This window comes from Lithobates pipiens, unplaced genomic scaffold (genome assembly GCF_037356315.1).
Source record: "Lithobates pipiens isolate NorthernLeopardFrog02 unplaced genomic scaffold, aLitPip1_a1.2 Scaffold_23, whole genome shotgun sequence".
Classification (NCBI taxonomy): domain Eukaryota; kingdom Metazoa; phylum Chordata; class Amphibia; order Anura; family Ranidae; genus Lithobates; species Lithobates pipiens.
Genome location: NW_027507785.1, coordinates 239,439,984 through 239,453,035, shown reverse-complemented (window position 1 = coordinate 239,453,035; position 13,052 = coordinate 239,439,984). Strand labels below are relative to the sequence as shown.

At 40.9% G+C, this 13,052-nt stretch overlaps 1 protein-coding gene across 1 annotated transcript in view; it reads left to right on the top strand.

The window, feature by feature from the left end:
• LRRC8B (leucine rich repeat containing 8 VRAC subunit B) overlaps nucleotides 1-13,052 on the top strand; it is a 62,179-nt gene that overhangs the window by 30,681 nt on the left and 18,446 nt on the right. The window contains exon 2 of the mRNA XM_077452949.1: nucleotides 6,344-6,456. The gene's annotated coding sequence lies outside the window, so the exon portion shown is untranslated. The remainder of the gene's footprint in view (nucleotides 1-6,343; nucleotides 6,457-13,052) is intronic.

The window sequence follows — 13,052 nt, the reverse complement described above, 5'->3', positions numbered from 1 at the left end:
CTACAGACAGAGGTCATGCATTAACCTATACAGTGCCATGCCGCATGCCTAATGTTTGAACGCAAATGGAAAATGCTGACAAGGGAATGTGAAAATTGACTCTACTGTATGCTGTGCATACAGGGCAGCAAATGACCCCATGAGACTACATGAGACTACATGGTCAATACAGGTAAAGAAGATAAGGTGCAGGTAGATAGGTTTATAATGCATTTAACCACTTCTCGTCCCTAGGATGTACCCAATACCTCTTTGGGTTTTAGTGGTTATACTGGGGTCATGACCCCAGCTGCAGTCATTACCCTTTTTTTTTTTTTTCAGCTGGTGATTCTCTATCATGGGGATGTTGTTCATCCTTTTGTGATAGCAATGAAGTTAATAAAGAGAAACCATAATTTTTATTTTTTTTTCAATAAGTAATATAAAAAAAAAAAATAACACAGCCTCTGTCTCCCTGTGCTCATGCACAAATGTGAACGCCTATGTTGGTCCACATGCATATGCACAGTAAACGATGATCGCACCACACATGTGAGGTAACGTCATAGCGAGAGCATTTATTCTAACACCAGACCTCCAGTGTAATGCCCCATACACACGGTCGGAAATTCCAACCGAAAAGGTCCGATAGGATTGTGTTGTCAGAAAATCCGATCGTGTGTGGGCTCTATCGGACTTTTTCTGTCGGAATATCCGACGGAAAAAGTTTGAGAGCTGGATCTAAAATCAAAACCAAAATCCGATCTGACTTTTTCCGATTGTGTGTAGAGAATTCCGACACACAAAGTGGCAGGCATGCTCAGAAACAAATTGGAGGCGAAAGCTATTGGCTACTGGCCTCTACGTAGTCCTGTCCTACGTTACGAACGTCACCTCGTTCCGAACGATCAGATTTTCCTACAACTTTGTGCGACCGTGTATATGCAAGACAAGTTTCGGCCAAAATCCGTCAGAAAAAATCTGACGGATTTTGTGGTCGAAATGTTCGACCGTGTGTGTGGGTCATAACTCTAAACTGGTAACCTGTAAAGGCTTTTAAAGTGTGGTCTATGTAGATTTTTAAATGCCGTAGTTTGTCCCCATTCCATGAGCGTGCACAATTTTAGAGCATGACGTGTTAGGTATCTATTTACTCAGCATAACATTACCTTTTATATTTTATAAAAAAATTATGTATTATATTGTATTTGTGTTCATTAAAAGCCCAGGCCTTTTGCTTTCAACAAAGATCTAATGTTTCTGTGTCTAATAAAAAAAAAAAAAAAAGATTTTTACATGTATGAGAGAAGTATCAGAATTGGCTTGTGGTTAAAATTGAATTTCAGCTTTATTGTTTTTTTTTTTTTTTTTATTTCTGTTGGTGTCGTAATCACCAGGGCAATTTCCCCTCATTTACTTTCCCTGTGAAAGGTAAAACGATTTATTTTTATTTTTTTGGAAGAAAAGTAGCCTGAGTATTTAGTATCCACAAAAAGTATACAAATCCAATTAGATACAATTGATGTGACCTCTGCAATCTACTGTCAATGTTAGCTCCATTCACAATGAATTCTTCATTCAGTAAACCCAGTAAATGGAGAAACATTGACATATTATTGTAAGGTAAGGGTTAGCTATGAAGAGATCAGGCTTTGTGGCCTATATATAAATCTATCATACAGTATGTAGCATTCACTGATCCTGTATATAGTAGCTTGTCGTGCTACTGCAGGATTGCTATAAACATTTGTTTTCCACAGACAAAACCCTGAGACATCTTTCCCGTGGGATCATTTCGATTGTTTCCATGTTTCATCTCTTCCCAGAGCATCTTGGCTCACACAAATCTGAAATGTATCTGTGATATTATCCAGAAGGACGCAGCAGTATCTTTCTGGCTCAGAGGACTGCAGAACCTGTTTTCCAGAAAAGTTCTGGCAAACGTTTTTTTTTTTTTTTTTTGATAAATCTGATGACATTTTTTTTTTAGACTGATAAAGATGTAAATCTGTAGCAGATTGGGTTTTTTGTGGACTGCTGAGGACCTGCTCACACTATATTACCAAAAGTATTGGCACACCTGCCTTTACACGCACATGAACTTTAATGGCATCCCAGTCTTATGCCCTGTACACGCTTTTTTCCGACGGATTTTGGTCCAAACTTGTCTTGCATACACACGGTCGCACAAAGTTGTCAGAAAATCCGATCGTTCAGAACGAGGTGATGGAAACCACATACGAAGGGACTATAAAGAGGCCAGTAGCCAATAGCTTTCGTCTTGTAATTTATTCTGAGCATGCGTGTGCGTTGTAATTTAAACTATCAGATTTTGTTGTCAGAAAATTTTAGATCCAGACAGATCTCAAATTTTGTATGTCAGAAATGCCGACGTAAAAAGTCAGATGGAGCCCACAAACAATCGTTATTTCCGACAACACAATCCGATCGCACATTTTCCATCGGAAAGTCTGACCGTGTGTACAGCGCATAAGTCTGTAGGGTTCAATATTGAGTTGGCCCACCCTTTGCAGCTATAACAGTTTCAACTGTTCTGGAAAGGCTGTCCACAAGGTTTAGGAGTGTGTCTATGGAAATGTTTGACCATTCTTCCAGAAGTGCATGTGTGAGGTTAGGCATTGATGTGGACAAGAAGGCCTGGCTTGCAGTCTCCGCTCTAATTCATCCCAAAGGTATTCTATCAGCTTGAGGTCAGGACTCTATGCAGGCCAGTCAAGTTCCTCCACCCCAAACGCACCCATCCATGTCTTTATGAACCTTGTTTGTGCACTGGTGTACAGTCATGTTGGAATATGTTATATACAAGTAAAAGGTGCTAGTACCTCAGAAGTAACCATGTATAAACCATAATAGTCCAAACAGGTATAGATGAGTAGTGGGTCCGTGTGTCAGGGCTGCCACCAATGGAGACCAGAAGCCAATTCCAGTGAAGCTGAGAGAAAACAAGGAAACGAATGCCTCACATGGGATACGTTTTGTAAAAAATACACTTTTTTGAATAAAAAAATAAGACAACAGTAAAGAGTAAATTGATACCCAACATGTCACCCTTCAAAATTGAGCTTGCTCGTGGAATGGTGGCCAACTTTTACCCTTAAAATTTTCCATAGATGATGTTTAACAAATTTCTACAGGTTACCAGTTTTGAGTTATAGAGACGGTCTAGGGCTAGAATTATTGCTCTCACTCTAACGATCACGGCAATACATGTGTGGGTTGAACACCATTTTCATATGTTGGCACTACTCACTTGTGCGTTTACTTCTGCACGCAAGCTCGTCGGGACAGGGCGCTTTAAAAAAAATATCTATTTTTTATTTATTTTATAAAAATGTTTGGGTCACTTTTATTCCTATTACAAGGAATGTAAACATCCCTTGTAATAGAAAAGAAGCCTGACGGGACTTCTTAAATATGAGATCTGGGGTCAAAAAGATTTCAAATTTACACGAAATTGCAATAAATAAATAAAATAATATTAATTGAAAAAAAATATATAACATATTCTCCTCTTGAAGATATGTTTGAACGTGACATTTGATGTCGCCTCCGCCATCCCATGCCATGGAGCCATCTTCCCCTCAGTCGGCACCCAGGCATCTACGGGAGAGGACATGATTGTCTCCACCGCTATCAGCGGGTCTGGTAAGCGGCGGAGACGACCGGAGCGCAGCGGGAGGGGGGAGGGCACCTCTCCCACTGCCGATAAAAGTGAATCCCCTACGGAGACCACTTTTATCTTACAGAGAAGTGCACGCCATTCCCAAAAATACCAAGGGTATGGCAGTTGCTGCCATAACCACGGTATTTAGTGTCAAAGTACCGACATACAGGTATGGAGATTTGCGCAAAGTGGTTAAAATGCATCCAATTCCCATATATGTGAGCTGGGTATTGGTTTTAGTTTTGAAGCATTTGCACAAGTACAGGTACAAATGCTTGGTATCAGCACCATTACTGGTATTGGTGTAACGCTAGTTAAAATATGCAGTTTGTTCAGTGACTGGGGAACAGAAACTGGGAAAACACTTTTCTCTTGCCTTTATCTAGCAGACTGATTACATCATTTTCTCAGACTGCATCTCTTGGTCCTAGGTGAAGTTACATGGCAAGTGATCTTTTTTTTTTCTTTTTTTTTTTTTTTTTTTTAATGAAAATTTGTATTTATTTTTATAATATTGTTAATGTATATAGTAACTGTGATAGACTCACCCGGGACAAAGGCTTTTGGAGGGGACTGAATGCTACCCTCTTGCCCATTCTGACTATGGGCCCTGGAACTTGAGGGAGCTATAATCATTTAGGAAGATGTTCTGTTATGTAATGCAAATGGACATTATTAAAAAGGCCATAATGGTCTCTGCCAGTGTAGGACTCCTAGCTGATGTCATCAGCAAGCCACCTGTCTGGGGCCCCCTGCCATAATGTGTTTATTGTAAGTAGGTCTGCTATTGTCTGAAGGAGTTCTGTGTTTATAATTATTATAATGTGTATTATGTATGTATGTGTATGAGCTGGAAGATGGCAAGTCTGACCTCCTTGTGCAGGGTGACTGGTCTTGTATCCACTCCATCCTGTAGTTTTATGCAGGCAACCTGTAGTGGGTGGACCTGCTGACTATGTACAGCATTGTGATGCTTTCACTTCTACTTTTACAATCTAATATCTGTGTTTGCAAACGCATTTGATGCAAACAGAGTTGATGGCTGTGATGTGGCTATTGAGGAATATATTTAAATTAATGTTTTAATGCCCAGTCCAGCTTTAACCACTTGGTGACCAACCGTCCACAATGTACTGTGGGCGAGTGGCTGCAGTAGGCAAAACAATGAACCCATATGTCGCTACTTACTACCAGGTTTAGCCCCCCCAGTCACACAGTGTGATTGTACACAGCGGGAGGCTGTCTGCAAGTCCCGGCCAATGATTCATGGCTGGGAAATGCTGATCCACTGTGTGCAATCACAGCCCTGTGTTGGTAAACAATACAGAGCTATGCGATCTGTCAGTTTCTCATCCCTGCAAAGGGAAGAGAGACTGAGAGATCTCATAATAAAAGCAGCACACTTTACACATAGTTAGGCACATATCTAACCCCTTGATCGCCCTAGATTTTAAACCTTTCCCAGCCAGTGTTATCAGTACTGTGACACTACAAAATTCTGGATGGACCCTCTGCACACTGCTACACCCTTCCAAGAAAACTATGCAATGAAAACCAGGGATATTTAGTTCACATATATTACAATACATGTTTAAGCTGACCAACTGCATCAAAGTAATCCCTCTTCTGGCCAGTCCTACACTGTAAATGCTAAAGTGGACACCATGCCAACATGGGGCCTAAAGACCCAAGGTGAGGGACAGCTGCGAGGTTCAGATCTGGTCACTGGCCTGTACAGTGATAGTGCATATTATTATTATTATTATTATTATTACTATTACTGATCATTGTATTAATGTCACTGGTGATGTCATTGGCAATTATTCAGTTCCCCCCAGCAGCAGTGTCAGATTGCCGGCCGCAATATCGCAGTCCCATTATAAGTTGCTGATCACCGGCATTAGTAGTATAAAAAACAAATAAATAAAAATTCCAGTATATATACCATAGATGCTGTAGACTTTACTATAACTTTTACGCAAACCAATCAACAGACATATAGCAAAATACATTTTGGCCCAAATTTATGAAGAAATGTGATTATTTTTTTTTTAATTATTATTATTATTGGATATGTTTTATAACAGAAAGTAAAAAAATATAGTGTTTTTAAAAAAAATGCTTTGGTCTTTTTTAGTTTGTATAATAAAAAAAAAAACAGTGATGATCAAACACCACCAAAAGAAAGCTCTATTTGTGGGGGGAAAACAATGATAAAAATGTTGTTTGGTACAGCTTTGAATGACTACGCAATTACCGGTTAGATTAGGGCAGTGCAAAAAATGGTCTGGTCATGAAGGAGTTAAAATCTTCAGGAACGCAAGTGTTAATGATTGACCCCTTTTAAAGGTATGAGCACCCTAAAAAAAAAAGGCAGCTTTCACCGTCATTGCTAAAAGCCTGCCATCTTTTTCACTGTTATCTAAATGCTCCTGAAAGAATAGTCATTTCAGTACAGGTTTCCTATGAGAGTTGCTAAATGTGGTCATTAAGACGATTGTGTACAGCACTATGTGCGTCAGAAAACATTTTGTGATTGCACTTCTCTACAATTATAGGAGCCTGGAGAGACCTGGAACACTCGCCAATCCCTTCTCTGTATTTCCTAATTGCCTTTTGTCTGAAAAACTACACATTTTGTTCCGTGTTACAACAGTTTTCGTTTTTTTTTCCCTTCAGGAGGATAAAGATGGCACCAGAATGAACGCAGAGATGAAGAGGCTGAGGCTGTTTAAACGATGCAGACCCCCTGACTGAAGACTATTCATTCCGCTTCTGACTGCAGCGTTCAGGTAGGTGTATTCTCATCAGGTTATTATAAAGACTAAGGAAAAGACGCAGCTGAGCCTACATAGAGAGGACGTGTCTGCCGGATTGTCATGTAATGACTTTCCTCCTGAAAGAACACAACTGCATGCTGAGGACAGCTGTGACCAAAGCACTGTGGCATGAGTAAATGTAAGTTCTGTACCATTGGGCACTTTACATGCTTCATGGGACTAAAGAAATCAAAGTTCAAGTGTTATTATTATTTATTTATTACAGGTATGTATATAGTGCTGACAGCTTAAGCAGGACTTTTACATATCCAGTCCCTGCCGTCAAGGAGCTTGCAATCTAAGGTCCCAAACTTGCATGCATATACAGTTTACACATACTAAAGCTGAATTAGACAGGAGTCTATTAACCTAGCTCAGTGATTCTCAACCAGGGTTCTGTGGAACCATAGGGTTCCTCCAGAGGTCGCTAGGGGTTCCTTCAGCATTGGGTAATTTCTGCCTCTCAGATAAGTTCCCACTCAAACCATTGATCTTTTTAGCTACCTGTAAGGGGGGAATTCTTCCCAATGACCACAAGTGTAAGGACCATTCATCCCACTGACCATCACACTAATGTATAATGAGTTGTAGATTTCTGATTTTTAGCAGGGGTTCCCCCAAGACCGGAGAACTATTTCAAGGGTTCCTCTGTGTTGAAAAGGTTGAGAAAGGCTGTTCTAGCTATATGTCTTTAGAGTGAGAGGAAACCCACACAGGCACAGGGAATACAAATCTCATTCAGATAGTTTCCTGACTCTGATTCAAACCAAGGACCCCAGTGCTGGAAGGCATAAGTCCTAACAATTAGGCCACTGTGCTGCCTTTAAACCCTCCCTGGAAAAAATTATATGTAGCAGCATATCTTAAAGAAGAATTACAGGTATATGTGTTTTTTTTACAGAGTTACATTGGTCCAGCTTGGACCACTGTAACTATGTATATACCATACCTGGCCAATGCCCTTAGAAGCTGGAAATCACTGAAACAGACACCATACAGCCATTGAGAGATGCCATTCAGAGAATGCGTTGCATCTCCTGAATGCATGTAAAGCATTCTCTGATTGGACAAGGTAGAGTGGCACGGCGGTGACATTGCCCGTGTGAACAAGGCTTTATGGATTAAAGTATAACTAAGGCAAAACTTTTTTATTTTTTCACTTTTGGATACAGTGGAGAGGGCTTAGAACAACTACAGTAAAACCTTTGATTGAGAGTAACTTGGTTTGAGAACGTTTTGCAAGACAAGAATTTTTTTTTTTATAAACTTTGACTTGATATACAAGCGATGTCTTGATTATAAGAGTAGCGTCATGTCACAACTGAGTATAAAAGAGAAGAGAGGCACCTCTAAGTGTAGCGATATGGTTACATTTAAAGTAGGTACAACATTTAGCAACTCACATGGTTGATAATTAAAAGAGCAACATCCAAGTATGGAGGCATCTGGGGTAAAGCTGTCCACATAGACCGTCCTCCACACCACCATGAACGTCATTCCTTCCACACTGCGCTCCACCAGCACTTTGAGCCTCGCTTTCAGATTGCTCTACTGCAGGGCAGTCTTCCCGTTCATGATTGCAGACTGACAGCGGTGAGAGCCAGTGGTGCGGAGGATGGTCTATGTGGACAGCTTTACCCTAGATGCCTGCTTACTTAGATGTGCCTGTTTTCATCAACCATGTGAGTTGCTAAATGTTGTACCTTCTTTAAATGTAACCATATTGCTACACTTATGCCGCGTACACACGATCAGATTGTGCGGCGTACTTAGTCAGCCGAATCGCATTTCAGCGGACAATTCGATCGTGTGTGGGCTTCAGCTGACTTTTCCAGCGTGAAGTCCGGCGGACTAAGAAAGTATTTTTGCACTCCAATCTTCCCGTCGGACTTGGGTTTCAGCGGACAATACGTTCGTCAGTATGCTAGTACGGCCGACTAAGAATGACGCATGCTCCGAAGCAAGTACGAAAAAGGAAGCTATTGGCTACTGGCTATTGAACTTCCTTTTTCTAGTCCTGTCGTACGTGCTGTACGTCATCGCGCAAGCGAACGTCGGACTTTCTGTGTGTCCGTGTGTGGCCAAGTCCGTTCGGCAGAAAGTCCGCCGGATTATCCGCCGGATTGTATGTTGGACTAAGTACGCCATACAATTCGATCGTGTGTACGCGGCATTAGAGGCACCTCTCTTCTCTCTTATGCCGTGTACACGCGGCCGGACTTTCCGGCAGACTAGGTCCAACGGACTTTCGGCGGAGTTGCGACAGACTTTCCGAACGAACGGTCTTGGCCACACAGGAACGGCCTAAGTCCATTCAAAAGTCAGTCCGTTTTGAACGTGATGGTGTAAGACAGGACTAAAAAAGGAAGTTCAATAGCCAGTAGCCAATAGCTTCCCTTGCGTTGTATTTGGTCCGTCTGATCAGCATACAGACGAATGGTTTTCCCGATAGGAATTGAGTCAGTCGGACAGATTTGAAACAAGTTCTATTTTTAGGTTCGTCTGATTTCTTTTTTTTTTTTAGATTAAAACGATCGGATTAGCCCACACACGATCAGATTGTCCGACAGACTGATTCAGACTGACAGACTGATACCTAGTCTGCCGGAAAGTCCGGTCGTGTGTGCGCTGCATTATACTCTGTAGCTCCTGCTGGATTTTGTTTCTTATCCCCTTGTGGAGGCTGCCATTTATGGATGGACATTTTATGGTTACACACCCTATCACATTACTATAATCTTTTTATATGGGCTATAAACTGAAGGACTTATGGGGAAATTCGCTTTGATATAAGAGTGCTTTGAAATACAAGCATGTTTCCGGAACGAATTATGCTCGCAATCCAAGGTATTGCTGTATTTGGTTTTGATTGCTGTCTGTTTACCATTATCATTAAAAGTGAAAGTAAATGCAGCAATTTAGATATTGGATGAAAGGTTTAGTACTGGGAAACACTTTTTGAAAGATAAAAAGTGCATTTTATATACAACTATATAAATCAGAACAAAATGAGGGACAAATAAGGACAGAGCGACTTTGTTCCAAATCAGGGACAGTCCCTCGAAATGAGGGAAAGTTGCTCAGAGTGTTGGGGTTTTAGTGATCTCTAGGTACCCTACGATCATCATCAGTTCAGCATATCAGTCAAACACATTGTCAGTTATTTCCAATTATGTACAGGGATGAGTACATTTCCATATATTTCTGTAAATGTAATTAATTACTTTTTGCAACCTAGTAAGATTATAGGTATAGATTTACTGGGTATTAACTGCAGTATTCAGCAAATTGGAAGCAGTGCTTTGCATACGCTGATTTATTCTTGGGGGAAAGAGTTGGTAGCACTGCATTTCATTTTGTATATTTAAGATGTATTTAATTATTCAGAATGTTATTGTAAATTACTTTTTCTATTTGCCCTTTCTCCTCTTATTCCAGGCAGCTCCTTTATTTGTCATTGCCTTTCTAAGCAAACAGTGATGAAGAAATAAGCTTGTCCCGTAACTGTTAATGAAACAACCTATTCCAATGTAAATTTTTGTGGGGGTCTGATAGGAAGATTACAAAAGCATATTATACACAAACACAGATTTATGCAATTTATTATCTGACAGTAAATGTTAGTGTAATGCTAACATAAATAGTGAGGGCATATGAGTAATGGTGGAAATTCAATGCTCGTTTTTGCTTATTTTAATAGAAATTTATAAACCTGCACTGCTGGACATTCAAACATAGAATGGCAGACTTCATAATATAAAAATAATTGTTTTGTGCATGCTCAGATGACCCCAGTGTGCATGTTTATGGCCTGCTAGAAGGGGTAACTTACCTGCATCTGCCTATCCTTGGTGGTAGGGAGAGAAAGTTATTGGTCAAAATAAAACTTCACCATGGCTAGTGAATTCTTACCCATAGATCAGTTGCCCAGGGGGCTTCAGGAGAAGGCATAATATACACACAAATCTACAATCCTATAAATTGATAGCCAATCCAATTGGGCAACTGTAATCTTATATCTATGGGTACCTCAAAGTGTTACTAAACCCGCACCAGTAAAATCAGTCTGTATATGCAGTAAAGCATGCTTGCTATACTCACTGTAGAACCTAAGGGGTTAATCCTCTGCATTGTGTAAAAAGGCTGCTTGATCCTGTCGTGTCTGATCCTCCCCTTCTTTTACTGTCCCCAATATATCTGCTGATAGTACAGAGCCTTAGGGGCAAGCTGTACATGCTCAGTTTGGTGTGTATTGCTAGAGAGTTTTTTTTTTTTGTTTGGGAGGATGCATTTGATCAGCACAAGGCCATTCAGCACTGTCCAGAGGGTCAGGGGTCCTGCAACCTCATAGGACGATTAGGGGAGAATGGAAACCCCTCCTATAAGCTTTAACTAGACACTGATAGAAGTCATAAGACTTTATCTACTGATGAGAAAAGATATTTAGCAGTTTATATTTATTAAAATATTTGCATTTCCATGTTCTGTGTACTGTGGGATACCGAATATACTGAATGCAGGGTCCTGGGTTTAGTAACACTTTAAAGCATATTTCTTTTGCAGTCAACTTGAGAAACTTTCCACTCTATGTTTGTTGTATGCTACCATTTACACAACATACCTGAAATAAATAAATAAATAAAAAGTGTTTGGAGCAGCGTTAAATTCAGAAGTGCAAAATTTTCAGAGGGACAAAGAAGGGACAGTCAAATTCCTCTTATTAGCATACCATGCAAAATCCAAACCTTGAGATCCTTAACTCGTTGTTAGGACTCTTTGTAGAAACCTTGTTCACAACTGATAATGAGTTCTGCCAACACTGTACAGGCAGGGTTAACCACTTGCCAACCAGCCGCCACAGTTTTACTGAGGCAGAATGGCACGGCTGGGCGAAGTGATGTTATGTTACGTCGCTTCGCCCTGTGGCCAATAGGGGTGCCCGCTGCACAACCCCCCGAGCCAATGTGAGTGCCCGGCGTTCACGATCACCGCCGGGCTCCCGCGATTGCTGCTGAGACACGGAGAACCAGGATCTGTGTGTGTAAACACACAGTTTCCAGTTCTCTGAGGGGAGAAGTGACAGATCGTCTGTTCATACGGGGTATGAACAGCGATCTGTCCCTTCCCCTACACAGTCCCATCCCCCCTTCAGTTGGGAACACAGTTAACCCCTTGATCGTCCCCTAGTGCTAGCCCCTTCACTGCAAGTGGCATTTTTACATTAATCAATGCATTTTTATAGCACTGATCGCTGTATTAATGGCAATTAATGTATTGGTCCCAAAAATGTGTCAAAATTGTCCTATGTGTCAGCCATAACGTCACAGTGACAATAAAAATTGCAGACAATGTGTACAGAACACCTCCAGGTAGCCATATTGCATTTTACAGAAAATTACAGCGCTGCAGATTGAAATCTCGCCCATCCCTGATCCACAGAGAAATGCGCTGTCCTTTATCAGAAGTGTGCAGATGTCATTAATTCTTCTTGGCACCCTCAGGGTCGGTTCATTCTGGGACGACTTGTCAGGCGACTTAGCGAAGAAGTCTTCTATAGAGAAGTTGTTTTGCAAGTCGCCGCAGCGGTCGTATTCAGGTCGCCCGAGGCAGTCGCGCTGCAAGTCATGCTGCCTCAGTGTGAACCGACACTCACTCATTGGCACCTATGATGCAGCCATGTATGCATGCAGTATGATTTGAAAAAAAAAAGAGTTGGGGACTTCTTTCCCTGTGTTTCTCGCTGGTAAGGTAGCCCATTGAAATGAATTGGCTGTCCTACCAGCAAAAAATATTTTAATAAAGGATCCAGCTAACCTAACCTAATGTCCTGGTAAAGAAAAGACCTCTCATGTATTCAACAAATATAAGATAGCGCTGAATTCAAAACTGTATATTCCAATGTACAAAATGCAAAAAACAAATATAACATACAATATACGATTCATATAAGGAGCGGATAGACATAAAGTGCAACTTGTGCATAAACTGACACATCAATGATGTCCTCTGATGAGGTCATTGTATGATAATGTGTAGGGGCGTAGCCTACACCATGTATACCTTATATTTGTTGTATATTTGTTATATTTGTTGAATGTAACAGTCTGTGAATGGGAGAGGGTATCCTGTCATCCTTCAGATTCTTCCCAATTAACAGATCATATTACATGCAATAGAAACCTGACAGGTGTTCTAACCCCTCTTCACTGTCTGCCTCTGTCCAAAACTGGAAAAAAAAATTCACCCTTGGAACATGTTACATGCTATACCCATATTTAGAGTATAACATGCTCCACTGAACCCCCGTGATAGCATGCAGGGGTTTTTCTCTTCTGCACCCGCTGTCACATTTGAAGTTGGTGTGATAGTGCGGGGCTACCCTAGCACAGCTGCGTCATTCATTCACAGGGATCTCTAAATAAACTACAAGTCCCGTCTTCCACCACAGCACACGGACTTGTAGTTTCAGTGGACCGAAAGCTTGCTAATCATCATGCACGTAGGCCATTCATTTTTCCTCCAGCTTTCAAACAGAAAGCCCATACAGAGATACAAGCAAATCTGTAAGA